General features: G+C 41.1%; 1 non-coding gene across 1 annotated transcript; it reads right to left on the bottom strand.

The window, feature by feature from the left end:
* Positions 1–21,267: 21,267 nt before the first annotated feature.
* Positions 21,268–21,370, bottom strand: LOC111766254 (U6 spliceosomal RNA). Its single transcript, XR_002798346.1, has one exon. It is a non-coding gene; the product is annotated as a U6 spliceosomal RNA (small nuclear RNA).
* Positions 21,371–26,533: the final 5,163 nt, after the last annotated feature.

The raw sequence follows: 26,533 nt of genomic DNA, 5'->3' as shown, positions 1-26,533 counted from the left end.
CCCTACAGCAGGGGTTCTTAACAAGAGGTCCATAAGCTTGAACTGAAAATCAAAAAAACACTATTCTTGTGGGGACCTGTTGGTGTGAGTGTGATATGTTTATTAAATAATACACAGTAGAAGAAGTTTTGGACCACAGAGAGGTTCAACTATGGCAGGGGAGGAACACTCGTGTGGGGTGTTATTGATGGGGGCACATGGTTGGGGGGGAGTTCTCCAGGGCATGTATATAGGGAACATAAATATGTTAGGATATATGTTGGGTATTTTTATAGTAGTTACAGTTACAAACGTCAACTGAGGGAGTGCTGAGTTCCCACCCAGGGGAGCTCTGTCACATTCCCCACTGGAACAATAATAATCCCCCAAGTGCAAAAGCAAAGATCAACAAGGAAAGATGGCCCAATAATGAGCCCTTGATACTGATGCCTATGCTTAGGAGCCTGTGTACCTGAAATATGAACTAGGTCTAGAGCTGTAGGGTGCCTAAGAGTTACCTCCTGAGAGCCTCCATGTGGCCACTTTCAATGCTCAATGTGGCCACTCTCTAAGCCAAACTCAGCCTGTAAATGTATTACCTTCCCCCCAGCATGGGACATGACTCCTGGGGATGAGCCTCCCTGGTGCCGAGGGATTACTACCAATCACTAACTGGAGAAGCAACTAGAAAGAGACCTTGGATAAAAGGGTCAACTCAGACCAGCAGAATATCTCAGTCTACATGTTGGATCAAGTGTTAAAAACTGCTCTTTGACCTTGAATAAAAGGGGGAAATGTCAAAGACAAATGAGTTGATATGGCTAAGAGTCTTCCAAAAAGAGTTGGGAGGTCATCAGAGGGGTCACGCTTACACACACCTCAGCAGGACCCCAGAAAAAGCCAAAGTAGATACAACCCTAAGTACTGGTTCTCCTGAAGGCTATGGAGATCCACAGGGTATATGGTCATGGCAGATGGATATGGAGCTCTGTGCCATGGCAGAGGGCCCTACTTTGGAATTTGTGCTTCTGAGTGTAATGGAGATGAGTTTAGATGTGACTTTTCTACACATGCCTCTTCTGTCACTTTTACTGAACCTGTGGTTGGCACTAGGGATGGTCCATACTCAGGAGACTTGAATCTCTGGACTGCCCATGTGCCAGCTGGGCCCTGAGCCTCAGCAGAGTGGTGACTTCTACTCTCTGGTTTGTTGATCTTACCCAGGTCAGCTAACAGGGAGGTGAAGATGGTCAACCACCACACCAGGGAATCAAGAGTGCCTACAACTGTAAGCAGAGGAATTGCATCCATCATTCATGTGGAATCCAAGCCTCTTCTTGATCTAGAGGTGGAGAGGACATCACCATCCCAGGGTCCACAGAATGGAGGAATAAAATATGGACTAAAGTAGACTTACTGATACTCTACTATAAAACTATTATGATGAGTAATAGAAGAAATTTTAGCATCGAGGTGGAGAAAGTGGAAACAGTAGTTGTTGAGGGCAGGGAGAGGGTAGAAGAGATGTGATGTAGGGGCATTTTTGGCATTTTGAGTTGTCCTTAATGATATTGCAGGGTCAGATGCTGGACTTTATATATCCTGCCATAACCCACTGAATGTACTGGGGGAGATTGTGAACTACAGGGTAAACTATTATCTGTGTAGTGCAGCAGTGTCCTAAAATATGTTCACTGAGTGCGATGAGAGTGCTGCAATGATGAGGGAGGTTGTTGGTGTGGGAGGAGTGGGGTGGAGGGGTGGAGGGTATACAGGAGCCTCTTATATTTTTTAGTAACTTTTTTTTGTGATATATGTGTCTTCAAAAAAATACAATTTACAAAAAATGATGTGGTGGGGGGTGGGGAGTGGGTTATATGGAAACCTCTTAGGTTTTTTGTTTTTTTATGTTTTTTAATGTAACATTCCTTGTGATCTATTTACTTTAATTTTAAAAATAGGGTGACTTATTGGAAAAATATACAAAATGTAAGTATGGACTATAGATAGCAGTAATATTTTGATGATGTTTTTCATCATTTGTAACAAATGTTTCACAACAATGCAAGGTGTTGGTGGGAATAGTAATGTATGGGAATCCTGAATGTTATGCATGTTTGTTTTGTGAACTCACAACTCCTAAATAAAATTTTTAAAAACCACCTCAAAATAAATAAATAAATAAATAAATAAATAAATAATACACAGTATAGTGTGGACTTAGTAAGGGGTCTGTGGTTTTTACCTGACCGGCAAAGTGGTCCATGGAATAAAAAAGGTTAAGAATCCCTGCCCTACAGCCATTCTCAGTTTCCTCCCTGATAACAGAATCTGGATTTTGTTCAAGGAAGCTCTTTGTTGAGTCTTGAGGGATGGATTTAAGCCAATCTCATCACCCTTGAACCTTTATTAATCAGCCTTTACTCTACCTTTACTAGAGCATCCCTTGCTTCTAGGGCTGGGCATTAGACCCAGTTTTGTCTGATAATTTCTATTCAGAATTCTTCTGGGGAATTTTTGAGAAAGAATTTGTTCTTTAATAAAATATATAAATGGATGAAGAGAGTGCTTTGGGGCTTCCCCTTTGTCCTGCCTTGAACACAGATGTGAGTCTGGAGCTGGAGCCTCTATTTGTGATCATGAAGCAACACAACATGAGGAGACAAAACCAACAGTTAAGGATGGCGAAGCAAATAGAAAGATACTGAATCTTTAACAACGTTGGTGCGCTGATGAATTAGCTCAGGAACCGTTACCTGTAGGCTTCTTTTTAGATGAGATAATAAATATCTATATTGTTTCAGCCACTGTTACCTGGAATTCTATTAGAGGACAAAGCATCCTAACTGATACAATACCAAAGGGAGAGCTAATTATTATCATTTTCCTCTTGGAGTTCTTGGTAAGCCAAAGTGGTGAGCGTCTGCAAATTACGGCTAGACTATTTTGAATTCTTGATAAAGTATGAAATCCTAGCAATACTTAACATGTACAAATTTAAGAGGGAGTAAATTCTATACCTTCCAAAGAAGTCTCAAATACCAAGAACATTTAATCTCAGGGTTTTCTCTGTATTCTTTTTCTCTACATCCTCTATGCTATCTATGAATTTCTGAGGCCAAAGCCAATTGCACAGAGTGACACATATATTCTTTTTTTTTTCTTAAATATATTTTATATTTATTTTTAGAAGATACATAGATGACACAAAATGTTACATTAAAAAATATGGTAGCTTCCCATATGCCCCGCTCCCCACAGCCCCCACTTATCCCACATCAACAACCTCTTTCATCAGTGTGGTACATTCATTGCATTTGATGAATACATTTTGGAGCACTACTACACAGCATGGATTATAGTTTATATTGTAATTTACACTCTCCCCCAGTCCATTCAGTGGGTTATGACAGGATATATAATGTCCTGCATCTGTCCCTGCAATATCATTCAGGACAACTCTAAGTCCCAAAAATGCCCCCAAATTGCACCTCTTTTTCCCTCTCCCTGTCTTCAGCAACTCCACTGGCCTGTCTCCACATCAATGATATAGTTTCTTCCATTGCTAGAGTCACAATAAGTCTATGGTAGAATGCCAGTAAGTCCATTCTACTCCATATTTTATTCCCCAATCCTGAGGATTCTGGGATGGTGATGCCCACTCCACCTCTAATTGAGAGGGGGCTTTGATCCCACATGGCTGATGGATGGGACTCTCCTGCTTGCAGTTGTAGACTCTCTCGGTTCCTTGGGATAGTGGCTGTCCAGACACATGCATTTTAACTGCCTTTTCTTCTGAAATTCTCTTGAAAATTTTCATTTCCACCAACCCCTTTCCAAGCAGCTGACATTGCCAGCTGCTGGCACACTGGCATGAGGTGTACATGTGCTGGGGAGGTCCCTCTTCCCGAGCAGGTGTGTCTATGAATCAGAATTAGGCAGAACGGTATAGAATGCAAGAGTCTCTTTGGTTTGACTATGAAATGCTATTGCCTGCATTTCAGATCTTAGTATTTGATGGGTTTAGATCTGGAACATGGTACTCCTGGCCATTAGAGAAGGCTGGTTTTCAAGGGGAGACATTTTATTTTGTTTTAAAACTGGTGTTAAATAATAGGAACTAGGAGCCTGAATGTTCCTGGCATGTCTAGTGAGGTATCTGGTTCTAGCGTGCGTTCATTCATTCCAAACTCATGTGAGTGTCCAGCAACCCCTAACACTGTTCTACAGTGCAAATGATACCAAGTTTTGGATTTGTTTTTTCAAACAGCAATAACTTCCTTTCCTTTATGGAGCTTGCAATCTAGTGAGTGAAATGGGCAATTGACAAGTAAAGAGACAAATGAACAAGGTAATTAGAGCTATGGTAAGTCAATCAGAAGGATGACCTGATAAATGTGAGGCTCTTTAATCAGGTGGCTTAGGAAGGATGTGAAGGAGCCAGACGTGCAAAAAGCCTAAGAAGAGCATTCCAGGCAGAGGGGGCCAGGGAATGCAAAGGGCAGGAGTCAAGAAAGAGTGTGGCAGTTTCAAGGAACAGAAACTAGACCCAAGTAGCTGGAGGAACACAAGGGAGAGGGGAACTAGAAGAGGTGGGGAACGAAGACAGAAGCCAGGCCAGGCAGAGACTCGTCGCCGTAGCATGCGCTAGGATTTCATTCCTTTGGAAAGGTTCAGCTGGAGAGTTAGGACGGTGGCATGGCCACTGTTGAGGAATACTGTGGGAAACAGAAGTCAGATATTGAAAATCAAAATGCCCGGTTCTGACCTTACATAAATGTTCATAGGTTCTCAACTCTGTTTCCTAAGCATCCTTCTCCCTAATATAAGTTGATCTGAGCAATTGTTTCTCGAGTCCACCAGGTGCAGGTTTGACTGATCCCTGTTGAACTTCCTACCTTAACTCCACACCAGCCTCTTCTCTCGTCTCAGGAAGAATGGCAGGTGCACCTCCAGCTATTTGGTTTTTTTTTTTTTTAAAAGAGAAGTGGGTTGACAGAGAAATCACATAAAATACAGGATCCCCATATTCTACCCTATTATTAACACCTGACATTGGTGTTACAAGTGATGAAAGCACATTTTTATAACTGTGCTATTAACTATAGTACATGGTTTCATTTAGGGGACACTGTGTTATGCAGTTCCATGGATTTTTTGGTTTATTCTGGTACCATACATACAACCCAACATCGTCCCTTTTAACCACATTCAGATATATATTTCAATGTTGTTACTTACATTTTCAATGTCTCCGCCTCCAATTTTGTAAGAGGCCCTGATCCTCTTTTCCCACTACCTTTTAAACCCCTAGGCATTCCCAATTGTGAAGGAACCTCCAAAACCCATGCCCACAGAATGCCTTCCTGCCCTCCCCCCTTCCAAAAAAGAGATGCTTTATCTTAATTTCCCAGTGATCACTGGAGGCAAGAAGTTCCCTAACATACACTGAGCTGCTCTGACTCTGCCAAGCCCCCAAGTCAAGCAGTAAATTCCGTGTAAACAAACACTTAAATGTTCCCGTGGAGGGCTGGATTTAAGCAGCACTGTGTTCCTTCCCTGAGCTTTATAGCTTCAGGCTTTCCTTTATATGGTTTTCTTAAAGAAAGGCACACCCTGAACCAGCATCTCCTCCCAGCCCCTCCCCATAATTATGACTACAGAGATGGAGGCAGCAGAGGCGCAGTGGAGAATGTGGCCTTCAAGTCCCCAGTCCAAGTCCTGGCCCAGCCACTTCACAGTGGGTCTTTGGGCGAGTCAACTTCTCTGAGACTCCCAAGCCTCATTTGAAAAATAAGAATGAAAGAGCACCTGCCTCGTGGGCTGTGGTGAGGATTAAATGATAGGTTGTCTGGCACAGAGTAAGCTCTCAAAAGTGTTAGCATTACTCTCACTTAAGGAAAAGCGACTAGACTTGCCTATTAACATTAAAAGACATCAGAAGAAGAAAAAAAAAAGGTAACAGAAAGAGAGAGGCGAGCTCAGTCACTTCACTCTACCCTAATGTCATGACTCCATCTGGGAACTCCATCTGAGGGCCCAGTGCCACGGCTGATGAGCAGTGAGATTTCTGGAAGCCTCCAGAAGCTTTGAAATGCAATTTATCCTCAAACACCCAGGCTGGGAATGGAGCTCCTCTTCTCTACCTAGAAAGCCTCACCCCTGTTGTACTCACTATCCAAAGGGATGGGCTGCTTGGGTGGGTTAGCAGACAGAGGCTTATATGAATTCATTATTCTCGCCAAAGAATATCCTTGACCGTCAAGTTTGTTGGTGAAGTGTGGAAGTTATGCTGGAGAAACAAGGGAGGCAGAAAAAGCTGTGGATTTGTGGACAGGGGACTTGAGTTCTAGACCTGCCTTGGGAACTACAGAGCTGGGAGATTCTAGAAATATGGAATCTATATAATGAGGAGGTGGGAAAGATGACCTTGAAGGACTCCTCTTCAATTACAATATTCTGTGATGGTGAAAATGTGGTCATCTCTATTTTCTCAAGTTGCAGAGAGGAGAAAGCAGAGGCGCCACCTAAAACAAGGAATGGCCTGGGGCAAGCCAGGCAAAGTCTTGAAATTAACTCCTGCCTCACTTGTGCTTTCACCCAGGAAAGAAGCCAGCTAAAATTCTAACGTAAACTAGAATCACTAAAATGAAAGAGACGATTGATACCAGGCATTGGAAGAACATGGACCGACTGCACTCTTGTACACTGCTGGTGGGAGAGTAAATTAGTTCAGTTTGGAAAACTGGCATATCTGCTACCGCTGAACCACATATATTCTCCATGACCCGACAATGCCACTCTTAGAATTATCCACAACAGGAATTCAAACCAAAGTGCACCAAAAAGCATGTATGAGCATGTTCACAGCAGCACCACAAACAATAGCTGAAAACTGCCCAAATGCCGACGTACAGTGGAAAAGATGCACAAATCATGGTGTATGATACGTTGAAAATGGCTTACGATGATGAGAAAGAAATGAACAACGACGACACATGATATGGATGACTCTCACTAACAATGTAGAGCAAACACAGTTAAAACGGACGTAAGTGGAAGTCAGGAGAATGATTACCACTGGGCGGGGAGTGGCGATTGGAAGGGGGCATGCGAGGGCTTCTGGGGTGCTGGGGATGCTCTGCGGTTGAGGGTGCTGGTTACAAGGCTGAGTTTCCTCTGTGAATATTAATTGCGCGGCACACTTAGGATTTGTGCGGTTTTCTAGATATACGTTATGCTTCAGTAAATTTGCGAAAAAACAAACCCTCAAGTATGCAGATCAAGTCTGAGCCTATTTCCTCTGGGGAAAGAAAAGAGCCATAATCTTGCAGCAGGTACATATCTCAGTGCTTAACCTTGAAGTATTAAATAAATGCAACTTTTGGTTTTCTAAACAGAACTTCATCTGCATTCTGGGTCCCTCTGGTCATCACGCCCCGGTGTCCCATCTGCAGTGGTTGAAGCAGTGCCAGCCAACGCCTCTCTCCATCTCTCCGGGGCTGTGTCTGAGCTTCAGGGGTCCTGAAGTGGGGGCTGAGTGGGGCTGAGGAGGGTCAGCACCTGGGCGGCAGCCACCGAAGGTCCCTGTTCCTACAAGTCGTGCTATGTCCTCTCCTCCCCACCACAGGCCTCTTCTGCTCCATTCATTCTGTGAACTCAAAACCAAGACCTGACTCGTGCCTGTCTCTGAAGCCAAGAGAGCTGCCTGGCCAGCTGGCCAAATGCTGGGGAAGACGGAGGAGGCGGAGTGGTTATCGAGAACAGTAGGGGAGAACCACGGGGTCCACTTTCAAAGATACGGCCTCCTCACCTTCTCATCTGATCAGCGACACTCGTATTGGCAGCCCGTGGAATCTATTTTGTGAACAGATTTCCCTAAAGAAGGAGCAGCTATTGGTGGAAGAGGCAGGTCAGATGGAGTTGAAGGAGGGGGCAAGATAAAGGATCACTTTCCACAAATCCCTTCCAACCTCCAGAGCGCTGGCCCCATTACCCCTCAGGCTGGGATGTGATTCTAGGAAAGCTTTGACCTAGGGTCCATGTCCTGAGCTCCCCAATGTCCTGCACGTGCCGCTGACACAGCACTCACAGCATCCTACTGAAATGCATGACTTTCGCTCATGTGTCTGGCAAACTTCCACTCATCTCCCAGGACCGTCAGCTCCTCCAGGACAGGGAGACTGAACCCTGTTCTTCATCTTTCTATCCCCAGATCTAGTTCAGGGCCCAGCACAATATAGGTGCTCAATAAGTGTTTGTTAGACTCAACTGATTGGTTTGTCTATCACTTACAAAAAATTGTCTTGTTTCACACTTTGCCACCAGTCTTGAGCAAATAAGCAAGCCAAACATTCTCTTGAGTGACTAGGTGAATTATATCATCACAGGTTGTCAGAATCGGGGGGTACCCTAGAGATTTTCTAATCTAGGAAGGGCAGATAGTCAATACGCATCTCACCATTCCCAGCGATGCCCGGTGGCAGACGTCACTGATCTATCACGGCATTCTTTCCCACTGAGCCTGGAAATAGCCTCAGAATCGTTCTCAACACTTAACTTTAAGTAGCTGCTCCAAATTGATCTGAATTGGCACAAAAGATTAAACAAAATTGCTATTCCGTGGGAAGCTCAACCTTGACTACCTCTCAATAGATGGGAAAATTGAGACCCGGAATAAAGAACTATGCCCAAGAGGACACAGTGACGGGGGCAGAGCTTGAACTAGAACACTCCTCTCCTAATTCTTAGGGCCATATTTGTCTTCCCCTCTCCCCCAGGGCTTTCCAAAATGTTGCAGGGAAACATGCACCATCGGTACACCGTTGTGTGAAACAACACTGAATCACATAGTGAGAAAAATCATTCCTTTTTCAATCTTTCTGATCATATCAAAGAAAAAGTGTCAGTTTGAAGCCATTATGTCTTTAAGACTTTAATTCTTCTTCTTTTTTTAAAGAGTAAGTCCAAGTATAGAGTCTTCAGGAGGTAATGATATCAGGTTGGAATTGAATATCACTACATTGTTTGTTTTTTATTTATGATCACCATTCAATTATGACCAACTTTATGCATGTGGTAGCCATAAAACCTCCCCTTTTAAAATAAATGTATTAAGTTTTTCAAAAATTACTATAAAGAAAAACATTAACAAAATAATAGCATAGGTACCACATAAATATGTGGGGGCGGGGGAGGGAAGAAACATTGGGCAGCATCGTGCCAGTATCTTTATTTAGGGCTTCTTGACACTCTCCTCGCCAAGATAAATTATGCTTTCCACCTTTCTCTACTGGAAAATGATATTTGTTTTTGATTTGTCTCCTGCCTCTTAAACTTTCCTCCTGCTCTCAACCAGCTTCCCTTGCTGGTTCTCACCTGCCAGCCCCCTTGCCTCCCCACTTGCTAGACTCTGTCATTTTCAGCATGGTTCTCTCCATCTGCCAAAAGCCAGTCGAAGTCTGCCTCTCTGCAAACCATCTGGCCTGGCAGACAAGGCGGGCTCAATGTTGATTTAAGAGATGACAGCAAATCCAGTTTATTCCGCATCCCTCCTTCTCAGCCCAAGGGGAAGAAATGTTGTCCTGTCTCTCCCATTCTCAGCCTGAGGAAGGCTGGCCTCCACTAGCGTTATGGTGCCAGCCCTGCCCGATGCTGCCTATCCTGGATTCCCGCTGCTTCCCTCCTCCTCGGGGGCTTTTCTTAGACCTTTCTGGGCCCTCTTAGAAGAGAACATTTGGTGCTCCTTGTTAAATGCACTACAGGCTGATGCACCTGCCTTGGGGCAGGAGGGAATGGGCCAGCCAGCCTCCCTCATCGTGTAGGGCAGTGAAGGCCCATGAAGACTGGGCACAGATGAAACGAGGGCCTCGGGACAAGCCTGACAGGCTGAGGGGTCTGTGTGCACAGATGCTGAGGGACTGTCCTTGTAAACCAGACAGATGGTCCTGGAGGTCAGCGTCTCCAGGTGTCCTTTCCCAATGGATGAGGTGAGGTAAGCCTTATCAGCCCACTGAAGAGAAGGAAAAGGAGAAAGAGAAGAAAGAAGAGTGAGTGGGAAAAGGAGGAAAGTAAGGAAAAAGACAAAGGGGGGGAGAAGCCACATAACACCTGGTATCATAAAATGCCATCTTGAACCATAAGTGGGTATAACTCACCCTTGAGCAAAGGCTCTGCCGTGGGAGGAGGAAGTACTGACTCAGCCCCCCTGCATGCTGGCTGGCTGTCATTCAAGTATTTACTAAGTTCCTACTGTGTGCTCATGGCTAGAGCTCCAGCAGTGGACAAGACGAGGTCCTAGGCCTCAAGGAACTGGCATCCAAATGATGTAATAGAGTCGTGGTAAACACATGGGCACAGAAATCAGCCTGCTTGAGTTTGAAGCCTGCTGCACTGCTTCTTAGATGTGTGACTTGGGGTGTTCATTTAAGGCAAGTAAATATCTTTATTTATAAAATGGAACTAGTAAGAGCCCTAACTCAAAGAGTCTTGGTAAAGATTCAAAGATATAATTAATATACAACAGAGTGGGTATTTGGTGGTGTGGTTATCATGTTAAGCATCTTCTTACATGCTTCCAATATTTTTTTTTTGATGGAGGGTCACCTCAGATATTTTGCCTTTTTTATTAGGCTGTTTGTCTTACTCCTTAGCTGTAAGAGGTCCTTATATATCCATAATGCAAGTTCTTTATCAGATAAATTTTTTTTCAAATATTTTCCCCAACTGTGGCTTGTCTTTTCATTTCCCTAATGAGGTATTTTGAAGATAAAAAGTTCTTAATTTTTATGAAGCATAACTTATCAACCTTTTTTAATGGATTGTGCTTTTGAAGTCATATCTGAGGAATCTGTCTGAGTTTAGTTTTATAGTTCTAGTTATTTATTTAGGACTATGATTAAATTTAAGTTAATTTTTGTGCATGGTGTTGAGGGTCAAGATTCTTTTCTTTGCATAAGGGTAATGCATTGTTTGTTATTCCCTTTTCATAGATGTAAAAGTGAGGCCCTAGAAGGCCAGGTAAGGAGCTCAAAGTCTTATAACTTATAAATGGTTGAGTCATGTATGAATCCAGATCTTCTGATTCCAAATAAAGTGTTGTCTGCATGTGGCTTCCCCTGCCTAGGTGCCTATATTTTCTTTAAAGTAGTGTTAAGAGCCAGGCTTGAAGACAGACAGGCCTCATTTCACTACCATCACTTACCTTGGGCAAGTTACAGAGAACTTCTAAGCCCTCATTCTTCCATTTGTAAAATGGGGCTAATACTACTTGTCTCATAAGCTTGCGAGAGCTATTTGAAATAACACATATAAGGTGCTTAGTGCTAGTCCTGGCATGTAGACTTGGCTTCATTCAAGTAAATGGGGGATGGGGGGTGACTTTTCCTAATTCCTCAGCTCTTTCCTTACCAGAGCCAGACCCAGACCCTTCTGGGCCTTGGCACATTCCAAACAGACACAGCAGAAAGAGATGTGGGGTAAAGAAAAGGAGAAGACAGTTTCTATGATAATAATCTGCTGGGATTATATTATAAGAGTTGCTTGGAATATTTGTCTAATAGACATGCCACTCTGAAGCTGTTTTAGCAACCCCTTCTACCTCCACCCTCCAAGCTTGCGGTGGACAAGGAACAGAGCTTAGAAGCTGTGGTTGATTGACTCTAAGATGTCCCCAATGTGCCTGCCTTCTTGTAACTATGCCCTTTGAATATGGGCAGGACCTGTAACCTGCTTCTAGCAATAGAATAGAGCAAGGATAGCAAGATGTCACTTCCTTGATTGCAAACATAAGATTGTAATTCCTATCTTGAAAAAAGGATTCTCTCTTGCAGGCCTTGATGAAATAAATAGCCATGTTCAGGAGTCCCACGTGACAAGGAGCTGACACCAAGCTAGGACCTGAAGATGGCTACCATCTGAGAATCACCAAGAAACTAAGAGTCACAAGGAACTGGATTCTGCCAACAACCATATGAACCTGAAACGGGTGATTCCCTACTGGAGCCTGGAAATGAGATAATAGTCCCAGCACTCACTGAAGCCTTGTAAGGGATCCTAGAACCAGATGCACCCAACTAAGCCATGCCTAAACTCCTGACCCACAGACACCGTGAGATCATAAATGGGTGATTTTTAAGTCACTGAGTTTGTGGTAATTTGTTATGCAACAATAGATAAGTAATACAGTAGATAAGTATCAGCCGTAGAATGCCAGGGAGAAGAGCAGATTAGGTGAAAGACTTAGGCAAATAAGAGGGAGGGGCTCCCCTGGGGTTTCCTGCCATCCTTTTAATTATTCTTAGTGACCCAGATGAAAACTCCAGCAGGCCCATGACCTTTCAGATCACTCTTCAGTAAAAGAAAGTCCTACCATCACCTTAATAGAAAACATGGTCTTATTTTGGTAGTTATGGTGTCTGGTCCTTTGTAATAATAAAATTTGGACTATAAATGAGACTGAAGATTTCCCCTTTCTCCTTTCATTCAGGTCTACCTCTCCTTCTTCTTCCTCAGCTTGCTAACAGTGGCTCTGGTTTTTCTACTGTTCGAGTATGAAAAGGTATGGGTTGGAATGGGTGGAAGAGGGTAAGGAAAGTACTTATGTGTCTGGCACTGTTGTAAGATGACTCTGGGCTCTCTGGCTCTTTATTTTCTGGGCACTTTTGGTTCTTCAGTGAGCTGTCCTGCTGGGTCCCTCTATTTACCATTCCTGTGATGCAGGCAAAAGTTCTCCTTCATGTAGATGCTCCCAATTTCCTTCCTCGACCTTGGATTTTTTCTGAGGAGCCACATCATATAGACTCTCTGTGTTGGGGTGACTTCCCTTCTGGCAGAAGCTCTCCAGGGCCCCTTTTTTAAAAATGAAAACAGCCCCATGCTGAGGATTGTGGGAAGATGGCAACAGCCTAACAGGCAGAGCTCAAAGCTCTCACAAAAACAATGTCGAAAGAGTCAAAAGCTGTCTAAGGGACCTGTTTGGGAGTCAGCAGACCACAACAGTGTTACACAACTTCCAGGAGGGTGAGGGACAGAAAGACAAAAAAGTTGGAACAAATGTTAGTTACCAAGCCCCCATGGCAGCTGGGAAGGGCTCCCCTCTCTACCCCCAAGATATTAGGCTGGGGTAAACCCCTGGCTCACTGAAGCTGACTGAGAGGGAGCAGGCATCTTCCTCCCTGTCAGCCATTTCCAAGGAAAAGGGAAGGCAAGTCGGGGTGATTTTCTTCAGTGAATTCACCCTGCAGAGTCTGCTTTGAATCTCTGATCTGGAGATTCAACACAGGAACACAGTAAAGCCAAGACTGAAGCACCTCCGGTAAAGGGGTGTTGACTAGTGCCATCCGCTGGCTGGTCTGAAAATTGCACGGACAAAAACTGTTCACACTCTCTGTATCCAACCCCTGGGAGAATATCTGTGCCCCACTAGTGAGTCCCTTGACCAATTTTGAAAACTTAACCTGGACAATTTTATTTTTATTTATTTTAAATATATATATTTTAAAGATACTTAGATTACACAAAATGTTACATAAAAAAATATTAGCGGTTTCCATATGCCCCACTCCCCACTCCTCCCACTCTTCCCCACATTAACAACTTCTTTCATTAGTGTTATGCCTTCATTGCAATTGATGAAGACATTTGGAGCATTATCACTAAGCATAGATTATAGTTTACATTGCAGTTCACACCTCTCCCACCCAATTCTGTAGGTTGTGGCAGGATATATAATGGGCTGTATCTGTCATTGCAATGTCATTCAGGACAATTTCCAGTCCTGAAAATGCCTACATATTACATGCCTTTTCCCCACTCCCTGCCTTCAGCACCTCCAGGGGTCACTGTCTCCACATCAATGATATAATTTCTTCCATTGCTAGCATACCAATAAGTCTACAGTAAAGTACCAGTAGGTCCACTCTAGTTCATATTTATTGCCCAATCCTGAGGATTCTGGGATGGTAATGCCCACTCCACCTCTAAATGAGAGGGGGCTTTGATCCCATATGGCTGATGGATAGGACTCCCTTGCTTGCAGCTGTAGACTCTCTTGGTTCCTTGGTGTGGTGGTTATCCATCCTTGCCTCCTTGTTAGTTGTCCTGGGTGAGTCCAATGAACTGGACAGTAAGTGTTGCAACTCTGCTGAGGCTCAGGGCCCAGCTGGCACATGGACAGCCCAGAGATTCAAGTCTCTTGGACATACACCTACCATCCAGCAATAACTATAGGTTCAAATAGAAGAGACAGAAGAGGCACATGGAGAGAAGTCACATCTGTGTCCAGCTCTGTCACACTCTGGAGCACAAACTTCAAAGTAGGGCCCACTGGCAAGGGACTAATCTCTAGCACTATAAGCTGGGCAGTGTTAAAGGCTGAGAATAAGTTGAACGAAATATCAAAGAAGAGCTGTGAAAAAAAAAGAAACAATTGGCAAGAGAGAGAAATTAGCCATCAGAGTAAATTCACCAACATACTTAGATGCTTAGACATCAGTAAAAAATTACAAGCCATGCTAGGAAACAGGAAGAGATGGTCCAGCCAAAAGAACAAACCAAATATCCTGAAGAGATACAGGATTTAATACAATTGATCGGTGGTAATCACACAATTCTCCTAAATCATTTCAAAGAATTTAAAGAAAATATGACTAAAGAAATAAAGGATATTAAAAAGACACTGGGAGAGCATACAAGTACAATTTGAAAGTCTGCAAGGAAAAGTAACAGATCTTACAGGAATGAAAGACACAATGGATGAGATTAAAAATACAATAGAGGCACAAAAGAGCAGATTTGAATTGCTTGAAGACAGAATTAGTGATTTTGAGGACAGAACATTTGAACTGGAAAAGACAGGAGAGCAGAAAGAGAAAAGAAAAAATGGGACAGAGCCTCAAGGAACTGAATGACAATAAGAAATGCACATTTGCATTATTGGTGTTCCAAAAGGAAAAGAGAATGGAAAAGGGGCAGAATGAATATTTGAGGAAATAATGGCCAAAATTTCCCAACCTTAGTGAAAAACATAAATATCAATATCCGAGAAGGACAATGTACCCCAACACAGTAAATTCAAATAGACCTACCCCAAGACACCTACTAATCAGAAAGACAAATATCAGAGATAAAGAGAAGATTCTGAAAGCAGCAAGAGAAAAGCAAAGCATTACTTACAAGGGAAACTCCATAAGATTAAGTGCTGACCTCGCATCAAAAACCATGGTGGAGAGAAGAAAGTGGTATGATATATTTAAGGTACTGAAAGAGAAAAACTGCCAGCCAAGAATTCTGTATCTGGCAAAGCTGTCCTTCAAAAATGAGGGTGAGTTCAAAGTCTTCACAGACAAACAAAAATTAATAGAATGTGTTACCAAAAGACCAGATCTGCAAGAGATACTAAAGGGGGTACTACAGCCTAAAAGGAAAAAAAAAACAAGGGTGAGAGATTTGGAGCAGAATTTAGAAATGAAAATTGTTAGGAAGGGTAAACTAAAGGATAAGAAGACAGACAGTAGAACAATATGAAAACAGAGAACTGAAGGACAAAATGGATGCAGTAAGTAATGCCATTATGGTAATAACACAATGTTAATGGATTGAACGCCCCAGTCAAAGGACACAGACTGATAGAATGCATTAAAAAATATATGAGCCATCTATATGATATGTATATTACATCTACACCTCAGATGTAAGGACACAACTAGGTTAAACGTGAAAGCCTGGAAAAAGGTATTCCATGCAAATAGTAACCAAAAAAGAGCTGAAGTAGATAAATGTAAAATAACAACATTATGGTATATGAACAATAATTACTCAATGCAACTGGCAAATAACCCCTGTGATCGGTATTCTGTAATTATTTTCATACAAAATAAACATTTGCTGTTAATTGAGGAGGACTGGAGAATATATATCTTTTTGGAAACTTCATTTTTCTTTAACCATTTTTTATTCATACTCTTTAATTAAAATAATCTATCTGGGTCAATGATGATTTAGCATGACTACTGTTGAACAAGATTTTGAGTTTTTCTGCCTCATAATATTATGAGTTGGCAAATTTTTATCGTTGTAATTCATTCTAATAAAATGTGAAGAATTCCCAAATAGGAATTTGATTATCTAGAAAGAATTATGGCCTAAATGGAAATTAATTAAGTAAGTCAACAGAAGCTAGAGATTATTGTGTCCAATAGTTTGAACTGTGGTATAAAAATTAGAATTGTTATAATTAATTTATGTTATATTTGAATTATTGTTGAGATTTATAAATGTTTGTTGCTCTTCTTTTTTTTATATATAATTGAATATATTAAGTCTAACCTGGCCTTGCGCTCTCTTTTAAAATTTGTAATTTCTTTCAATCTATTTTTCTGTTTATTTTACAATTGTACAATAATGAACATTTTAACAGCTAAAAAAAGCCATTGATTATACACTTTAGCTAGATCATAGGGTATGTGACTATATCTCAATAAAACTGCTTAACAAACAAATAAATAATTGTTCAAGAATAGCCAGACATAGCAGCTATGTACATCAGGGGAAACAGAGAGATTGAGAGGTGAGGAATTTTCTTGTTTGTCTGGTTTTTATTTATTTATCATTATTATTGAAATAATAAAAATGCTTTAATAATAATTGAAGTGATGAATGCACAACTATGTGATTATACCAGATACCACTGTTTGCACACTTTGGATAAATTGTAAGCTTTATTAATATGTATCAATAAAATTGTTTTGTTTAAAAAAAACAACAGCCCCATGCTACCATGGAATCTACATCTGGTCCCCAGTATTCACGCACATTTCACCCGCCCATGGAGGGGAGAGCAGTCACTTGCCAACATGGCAGCAACTCTATTTCCTTCTGCCATGCCACCTAAGGTAAAAAGCCTTCATGCTTCTCAAGCATGTATCAAACATTAGTCTGACACGTGCACCCTCATCTCCAGGGGACTTATCCAGGAAACCAAGTGGTCTGATAAAACTCTCTCTACATCTGAGGTATAAAGGATAAACGAGCCCCTCCTCCCACCTCAGGTGGATGGGACTCACTGAGTGGCTACAGATCAATTCAGAGATGCTTTGTCACAAATTCTTTTACAGGATCCACTCTTGACCATCTTGTATTTTAAAATTGGTTATACCTTTTTAAAAACTTGTACTTTGATTTATCACCTCACTTTGGAATTTCACATCTATTGTACTGTGGTACTTGCTTGTGATGATTTCGATTTGACATCTTGTTATGCGATAGCATTGGTCTGGATATCTCCCCAACAACCGTCTCCCATCCCTCCTTGACTAACTCAAGTGAACAAGCTTAGCTGACTTGGCTGCTTGGCAAATATCAGGCTCTTTGTAGTGAATATTGGTAGTCTCTGAGTGATGAGAGGCAAGAGGAGGTGATATATCCTTGTTCCTGAAATCTTGCTGCAAGGTAATATCTTAAAATGAAAGCAAGGATCAGACCAAATTCCACCAAGCCTAAGGATGTAGCAAGCAATCAACCTCTCTGAGTTTTGAGAGAGGATCCTGCCTCTCTGCCTTCATGTATCTTGACAAGGCCCTGGCAGAAGCAGTAAGATTTCCTTAATGCATCAGCAGAGGCATTTGATAACTGCTCCAGCTGGTGGGATCTTCCACGAAGTGGGAGGACACAGAACCTCCACCTTTGGTATTGACTGCTGTTATGCTAGTTTCTTCTGGCTTATTCATTAACGAATAATGGATCCTGCTCCCCTATCCTAACTACTCATAGAAACAACTAATTTCACCAACAAAAATTATTCCTAACATTCCTTATGCTGATTACTAACCCAAAGGTATTAATTCAAATAAGAACTCTTCATATACTAATTATCCACTCATTCTTAGATTGTTGATTAGAACTAACTTGCACACATATACATCATACCACTCGTACTGAAGTATTTTAAAGTAAATTACCACACATATAATATAGCACTAACAAACGCTATTTTGTTTGGATTGGCAAGTATGCAGCCCTGAGAGATGAATCATGATCACTTCTGTTGATTCAATTATGACAAACGCAATCCTTTTTTGTCAGATACTCACTTTTCCAGTTTCCCTTGCATTCAAAAGTGGCTATGTGATTGATTACTAGTCAATGAGATGGAAAAGAAGTCTTCTGAGAAAAATTTTCCTCCCTAATAAAAGATGAAATTTCTCAACCCCTTGGCTGCCTTTGTTTCCTGTCTTAGTGTGTAGACAGGAGGTATGATGTTTGTAGCTGAGGCAGCCAGCTTGTACTGATGAGGCCTCCAGGCTGAGGATGAAAAGGTAAAATGCTGGGGATGGCAGAATGGAAAGGCCTGGTTTGTGATGATCTTGTTGAGTTGCCAACCATCCCTGGGACTTTTAGTTATTGTACTTAGGCTTCTATTACTTGCAGCCCAAAGTATACCAATGGAAACATTTGGTCTCCAGAATAAAGATGTAGGGAAAGCTCTTTCCTAAACATCTGATACCCTAAGGAGACACATGCAAACACACACACAGAGTGGGGGAACTCAAGTTCTTTCTACCCTCTGGAACTTTGAAACTCCTTATCAGCCAGAGTCGCTGCCTTTCACCAGTAATAGAAATAAGGCAATTTCTAACTTTGGGCAGTGAATCTGAGATGCTCTAATTTACTCATACATTATGGCATAGCCACAAGAAGAGGCTGGTACCTTGGATAGGATGAACTTGAGCGTCATGGTCCCCAAGGCTTCTGATTTTTTTGAGGTACTGGGGCCAGGGATTGAACCCGGGACTGCATACGTGGGAAGCTAGCACTCCGCTAAGCCACATCAGTTCCCCTGAGTTGGTTTTGTCATTAGTTTGCTGTTTGTTTTTATTTATTTTTTCCTTCCTCTACCCCTCCCCCTCCCCTTCCCCCATCTCCTCCCCTGCCCTGCTGTTTTACTGTCTGTGCCCATTCACCATGGGATCTTCTGTATCTCTTTCTCTTTTTGTCTTCTCTTCTCATCTTTCTCTTTCAGGATTCACCAGGAATCGATCCTGGGGACCTCTGATGGGGAGAGAGGCTCCCTGTCTATTGTGCCCCCTCAGTTCCTAGTCTCTACTGTGCTTCACCTTGACTCTCCCCTTTGTCTCTCTTTTGTTGTATCATCATCTTGCTGCATGATTCACTTATGTAGCCACTGGCTCACCATGTGGGCCCTCAGCTTGCCAAGTGGGCACTGGCTTGCCAAGCAGGCACTGGTTCATGACACAGGCACTCACGTGAGCACTCAGCTCACCACGTGGGCACTTGGCTCACCACGTGGGCATTCGGCTCACTGCATGGGCATTTGGCTCACTACACACACTCAGCTCATGATGCAGGCTCTGGCTCACCAAGTAGGCATGCTTTCTCTTCTTTTTCACCAGGAGGTCTCAAGGATCAAACCTGGGTCCTCCCATATGCCAGGCAGAGGCCTTATCACTTGAGCTACATTCGCTTCCCTCCAAGACTTCTTTTACAGAATTTCTTATGCTTTCCTGCTCCATCCTGCCAGGTGAGAGGTGGGCCCTGGAATTTAGGTTGCTCTAAAGAACAAATGATTAATTTAACACTCACTCCCTGCCTTCTCTTCCAAAATCCTGTCAGTGGAGGAATTTTGAAAGTTTGTAGGAATGAGATATGTGAACATTTGGAGGAGATAAGTTAGCAAGAATTTGTAGTACACAGGTTAAGGGATGACTTTATGAAAGTGTATGCAAGTCCATATTTTCAGTGTTCTGGCCAGTTCTAGCCTCAGTTTCTTTATCTGTAAAATAAATATAGCAGTATCTTCCCTAAAGATCTCATGAACTTAAGATGAGAATTAAATGAGGTAATTTAAATGAGAAATGATTTAGGACAGTACTTAAGAGCACATATCCTGAAGCAAGACTACCTGGATTAAAATCAAGGCTTGACCACTTCTGAACTGAGTGACCTTGAACAAGTTACTTAACTTTTCTGTGCCTTAGTTTCCTCATCTGCAAAATGAGGAGTTGTTAGAGCTTCAGTTGTAAAGCTCTTACAACAACAAACCTCAAAGGTAAGTCCTATACCAATACATATTATTATTATCATTATCCTTATTATATCTGAAAGGACTTTGAAAAACCTAATTGCACAATATGAATGTGTAGGAGGATAAAGATTGGATAACATTGATCATCCCCAGTTAGGAATTAAAAAATCAGTGAAATTAACAGAACTTGGAATTTTAGGAAAGAAGTAAGAAAGGAAGAAAGAGAGATGAGGAAAAGGAAGGGAGGAAAGAGGGAAGGGAGGGAGGGAGGGAGGAAGAAAAGAAAGGGAGGGGGGCACAAAAGGAGAAGAGAGGAGAGGATAAAGGATGAGAAAAGATATGAAGGGAAGAGAAGAGAAGAGAAAACATATGACAAATGCAACCGTACAGAGTGGAAATAAGAGCTGTGTTGAGAACAAGCAGAAACTGCTTATTTTCTTTTCAGCAGGCAACACTCTAACTTTGGAGGAACGTCATTCAAATGTACCATTTCCCACAGAGTACAATGTGGTTTACCCAAGATTTCAACAGTTGTGCCTAAGCTACCTTAAAAGCAGAGAAGACAGAACCTCTCCATAAGGCATGGCCACGTGTCGTTATTTCCATGACAAACAAAAATTTTCCCAGGTAATGGGACAGAGAAAGTAACTGAAATGTTGAAAATGTGGTGGGAAATTCAGGGTAACTGAGCCGTCCACATTTGTGAGATTGTCCTCTGTTTGTGAACCCATCCTAGTGGGGCCTAAGGGTCCTGTATTTGAACAGAGAACCAAGCATCAAGGTGTATGTCTTACATGTGGAGTTCAGATGCCTCGTTGCATTGTTTCTGATACATACTAAATTAGGAATAAGTAAATCCATTGTCAAGGCCAATGCCCACATTTTCAGCTCCCCTCCTTCCTCAGAAAAACCTGTCCTTCCTCTCTGCTCTTGTTCTCTGGCTGAGGTCTTGACCTCACAGTTCCCATGCAATTTTCATCTCTCAGCCTTGTCCACTCCAATGTAAGTGGCCCAAAAATATTTTCACATTTTAAAGAACAAAGTGATGTATGTAAATGGCCAAGCAGAGATTTTAAGGACATGCTATATCTTAGCACAACATTCTAGCACTAGTAAATATTACTCTTTACTTCATTTCCCTTCTATAAATTAGGTTTCTCATATGAACTGTATCTCAACCTTTTCATTTGTTTGTTTGCTCTGTTTCCTTAACTTATGTAAACTTCACAAGGGTGGGGATTTCTTGTAAAAATATGGAACACTTTATTAATTTGCATATCATCCTTGCGCAGGGGCCATGCTAATCTTCTCTGCATTGTTCCAACTTTAGTATATGTGCTACTGAAGCCCGCGCTATCTCAACCTTTTAAATTCTCAGAGAAGTGCAATTTTGAAAGTTTCTGAGTTGGTTAGTTTTAAGCAATACAGATGGTAGATATCACCTGCAAGTAAATTATAATTTTTTTTAAAGATTTACTTATTTATTTCTCTCCACCCTCCCTTGTCTGTTCTCTGTGTCTATTTGCTGCATCTTCTTTGTCTGCTTCTGTTGTTGTCAGTGGCACCGGGAATCTGTGTTTCTTTTTGTTGCATCATCCTGTTGTGTCAGCTCTCCGTGTGGGTGGTGCCATTCTTAGGCAGGCTGCACTTTCTTTCACACTGGGCGGCTCTCCCTATGGGGCGTACTCCTTGCGCGTGAGACTCCCCTATGCGGGGACACGCCTGCGTGGCACGGCACTCCTTGTGCACATCAGCACTGCTCATGGGCCAGCTCCACACGGGTCAAGGAGGCCCGGGGTTTGAACCACAGACCTCCCATGTGGTAGACGGACACCCTAACCACTGGGCCAAGTCTGCTTCCCGGTAAATTATAATTTGTTGATTTATTAATCACCCTATTTTTTAAATAAACTGGGTGTTGAATGAATCCGTTTAGCCCATCAGAATTGAATTCAAGAGTTCTACTATCAGTTAGGATATAGAAGTTCAGGAAAGACTATCACTCCATAATAACAACAACCAGGTAAACAAACAAGTCTATTGCAAAGAGAACTTTGTAGGAAGAGGGAGAGATCAGTTGTGTGGGGGCTGCTATGGTAGATTGGAAACTAGAGAAGACCCAAACTCAGAAATAGTTTTTCCCATCCAACCAATTATCCCACATGGGAATTTTACTCAATAAGTGGAATATCACAAAACCTGTGGTCAGATTTGGATATCAAAGAGAGATCTCATAGATTTGTGGTGCTTATATTCCAGTATCCTGCTGGAGAGAAGGACATGATCCTCCTGAAGACATTTTAAACCAGAAGTGAACTTAAACTAACTTAACAGGTAATACATCTCCAGTTCTGCTCAACTGCTAATTACATGAATGATATTAGCCCCTAACACAAGCTGTGTGTCAGACAAAAGGGCAAACTCATTCGGGAGGAAATGATAATCTACTTCAGTCTCTACTGATCTTTTATATACTGTGTCTGACATACAATAAAAAAAATATGACATGTGAAAAAGTAGGAAAATATAGTCAAGAAAAATAAAAGTAGTTGGTAGAATCAGATCCATAAGTGACCCATTTAATGAAACGTAGAGAAAAGGACATACTTATAAATATAAATATGTTAAATAATTTAGAGGAAAACAGAGAAAATGGAAGAGAGAGATGGAGGCTTTGAGCAAATAAATGTAAACTATAAAACACAATGAAATGGAGATTCTGTAACTTAAATATACTATATCTTAAAAAAATTGATGGACATAACATCAGACTGGACAAGGAGAATAAAAAATTAATTAATTGGAAATAAGTCAATAAAAATTACCCAACCGAAACACAGAGAGAAAAATAAACTTTAAAAAAAGAAGAGAAAAAACAGAGGGGAGGGAAACGGCTGTGGCTCAATTAGTTGGCCTCCTGTCTACCATATGGGAGGCCTTGGGTTTGTGTTCTGGGGCCTTCTTGTGAAAGCAGTCTTACCTGCAGGCTACAGAGTGCTGCCCAGCCCACAGGCACTGCAGAGAGCCGACTCAGCAAAGTGACACAACCAAAAAGGGAGACAAGCAAAAACACAGAAGAGCGTGCAGCAGATGAACACAGAGAGCAGACAACAAGCAAGTCTCAATGGGGGAGGGAAAATAAAATAAATACAGACATAGAAGAATTCACAGCAAATGGACACAGAGAGCAGACAGCATGCAAAAAAAAAAAAGTCACAAGTGGGGGATTAAAAAAAAACAAAACAGAGGGGAGTGGATGTGGCTCAAGCAGTTGAGCACCTGCTTCCCACATGGGAGGTCCCAATGGCTCCTAAAAAGAAGCAAAAACAAACCAGAATACAAAGATCTGTTGAATAAATACACTTGGAGTCTCAGAAATAGAGAGAAAATAAGAGAACAAAAAAATACTTGAAGGAATGATGGCCCCAAATTTCCCAAAATGGTTGAAATACTTTCAACTCAGATTCTTAAAACACAGCAAACAGCAATCAGAATAAACACAAAGTCACACCTTGGCACATGATAGTTAAACTGCTAAAAATATACAATAAAATCTTTTTTTTTTAGATTTATTTATTTCGTTCCCCTTCCCCCCCTGCCCCAGTTGTCTTTTCTCTGTTTCTATTTGCTGCATGTTCTTTGTCCACTTCTGTTGTTGTCAGCGGCACGGGAATCTGTGTTTCTTTTTGTTGCGTCATCTTGTGTGTCAGCTCTCCGTGTGTGCAGCACCGTTCCTGAACAGGCTGAACTTTCTTTCGCACTGGGTGGCTCTCTTTATGGGGCACACTCCTTGCGTGTGGGGCTCCCCTACATGGGGGACACCCCTGCGTGGCAGGGCACTCCTTGCACACATCAGCACTGTGCGTGGGCCAGCTCCACACGGGTCAAGGAGGCCCAGGGTGTGAGCTAAAAATCATTATACTTACAGGAAAAACAATAAGAATAACAACTTAGATTTCCTGAGAAATAATGGAATCCAGAAGATAATGGAATGATTCTCTAATATGCTAGGGGGGGGGAAGCAAAAAAAAAAAACCTATCAACCGTCAACATAAAATGTTCTATCTAGTGAAAATATCCTTCAAAAATGAAGGGGAGGGAAGTGGGTGTGGCTCAACCAGTTGGGTGCCCACCTACCACATAGGAGGTCCTGGTTTTGGGTCCTGTTGTGTCCTAAAAGAAGATGAGCAGATGCTGCCCCTGCTGTAAAAATGAGCTTGACACTGTCCTTGCTGCAATGAGCAAGATGCTACCCCCACCACCACAAGCAGATGCCACAAGCCAGCAGATACTGTAGCCCATGGGAGCGGATATGGCTCAGGCTGTTGGGTACTCCCCTCTCATGTGGGAGGTCCTGAGTTCTGTTCCCAACGCCTCCTAGAGAAGGCAAGCAAACAATGAGCAGACAGATGAGAGAACCATCTGAGGGACTGGGGTTATAAATGAAGAAAAATAAAAGTAAATAAATAATTCTTTAAAAAATAAGGGAAAATTAACACATTTTCAAATAAACATAGAGATTTAACACCAACATACTATACTACAAAAATATCAAATATATATATACATATAAATACTTCGGACTGAGGGGGAATTATCCAAATGCCAGATGTAAGCTTAGATCTGTATGTAGGAATGGAAAGCACTTGAAAGGGTAAAAATGTGCATATATATAAATGATTTTTCAAATTTTCTTCATAAGATGATTAGCCTTTTAGAGCAAGTAAATAACAGTATATTCTCAGGTTTATAATATATTAGAAGTAAAATATATGACAATAGCACAAAAGGTGGAAAGGGGTAAATGGCATTATACTACTGTAAGGTTTTATTTAATATTGTTCATGGATTATAATGATATATTCATATATTAAAATGTTAATATTAATATAATAGCATAGCATAATTAATTTTAGTGTAATAATAATTTAAGGTGACCTGTGATAAATTAAAGCATGAATATTATCTCTAGACAAGTAACCACTAAAAATAATACAAGGATGTGTAACTGAAAGCAAATAGAGAAGATGAAATGGAATAATAGAAAATACATTAAGAATCAGAAATAAGGCAGGAAAGGAGGGTGGATAAATAGTCAGACAGTAAGCTTACTGGCAATTATATTAAATGTAAATGGACTAAACATTTCTACAAATCAATGATTTAAAAAAACTAATTTAAAAAATGGGAAGACTTTAACAGACATGTCACCAAAGAAAATATTTGAATGACCAATAAGCATTATGAAAAGGTAATCAATATCACTAGTCAAGCAAATACAAATTGAAACCACAGTGAAATACCAATATGCACACTGTAAAATGACTAAAATTTTAAAAAGTCTAACAATGCTAAATGTAGGTGGGATATGGAGAAAATGGAATGCTCATAAATTGCTGGTGGAAGTATTAATATGAAATAGTAGATTACTTTGAAAAACTTTGTCAGTTTCTAATAAAGTTAAATATACCCCTACTCTATGACCCAGCAATTATTCTCTTAATCAGATAAGCAAATGGATATAAAAACATACATACAAGAATGTTTATAGCTCCTTTATTCATAATATTCTCAAAGTAGAAATAATCCACACATCTATTAACAAGACAATAGATAAATAATGTTTATATTTATACAATGGAATACTACTTAGCAAAAGGAATGAACTACTGATTATGAAACCAAGTGGATGAATTCCAAACTCTTATGTTGAGCAAAAAAGTCAAACACAATAGAGTATATATTTGACTTCATTTACATGTAATTCAAGAATAGAAAATAGTATATAGTGATAGAAGTAAGAATACTGATCATTTCTTTGGGGAATAGGATATTCACTGCAAAGGGGCATGGACTAATTTTCATGGATTGATGAAAATATTCTACATCTTGATCTGGGTGGTAGTCATATGGGTATACACACAATAAAAAAAACCATGGAACTAGATATACAGGGTGTGTGCATTTTGAATATATAAATTATACTTCAGTCAAATATTGGAAAAAATTAATTGAAGGTTTGGGTCATGTAACTACACTCTACTCTCTTGGCATCTGGGACATCATACACTTCTAGATTTCCTTCCATTTTTATCACAGACATTCCTTCCTAGAGCCTCCCATAGGTTCCTCTGCTCTGATTGGTTGCTCTTTTAGGGAGTAGGAGGTGTTACTTTGCTTTATTTTATGTTTGTTTTATTTAAAAGGAATTTCTGTTTATTGTAACAAATAAAACAATAAAATAATATATAAGGAAAATGGAATCTCACTTGCCATTCATTACTGACACTTTAAGAGAAAACCAAATGGCCCATCAGCCCTAATCAATCCAAGAAAACACAACCCATCTGCATCAGAGTCTACCACAGAGCAAGAGAACCCCCAGACCATGGGCTGAGCCTGACCATTTGTTAGGGCTCAAAGCAAGGTCTTTTTTTTTTTTTTTAATTATTTATTTATTTTTTAAAATTACATTTAAAAAAATGAGGTCACATTCAACCCCACCGCCCCCAC

This window comes from Dasypus novemcinctus, chromosome 2 (genome assembly GCF_030445035.2).
Source record: "Dasypus novemcinctus isolate mDasNov1 chromosome 2, mDasNov1.1.hap2, whole genome shotgun sequence".
Taxonomy (NCBI): Eukaryota; Metazoa; Chordata; class Mammalia; order Cingulata; family Dasypodidae; genus Dasypus; species Dasypus novemcinctus.
The sequence above is the reverse complement of the archived record's forward strand: the minus strand, read 5'-3'. Positions and strand labels throughout refer to the sequence as shown.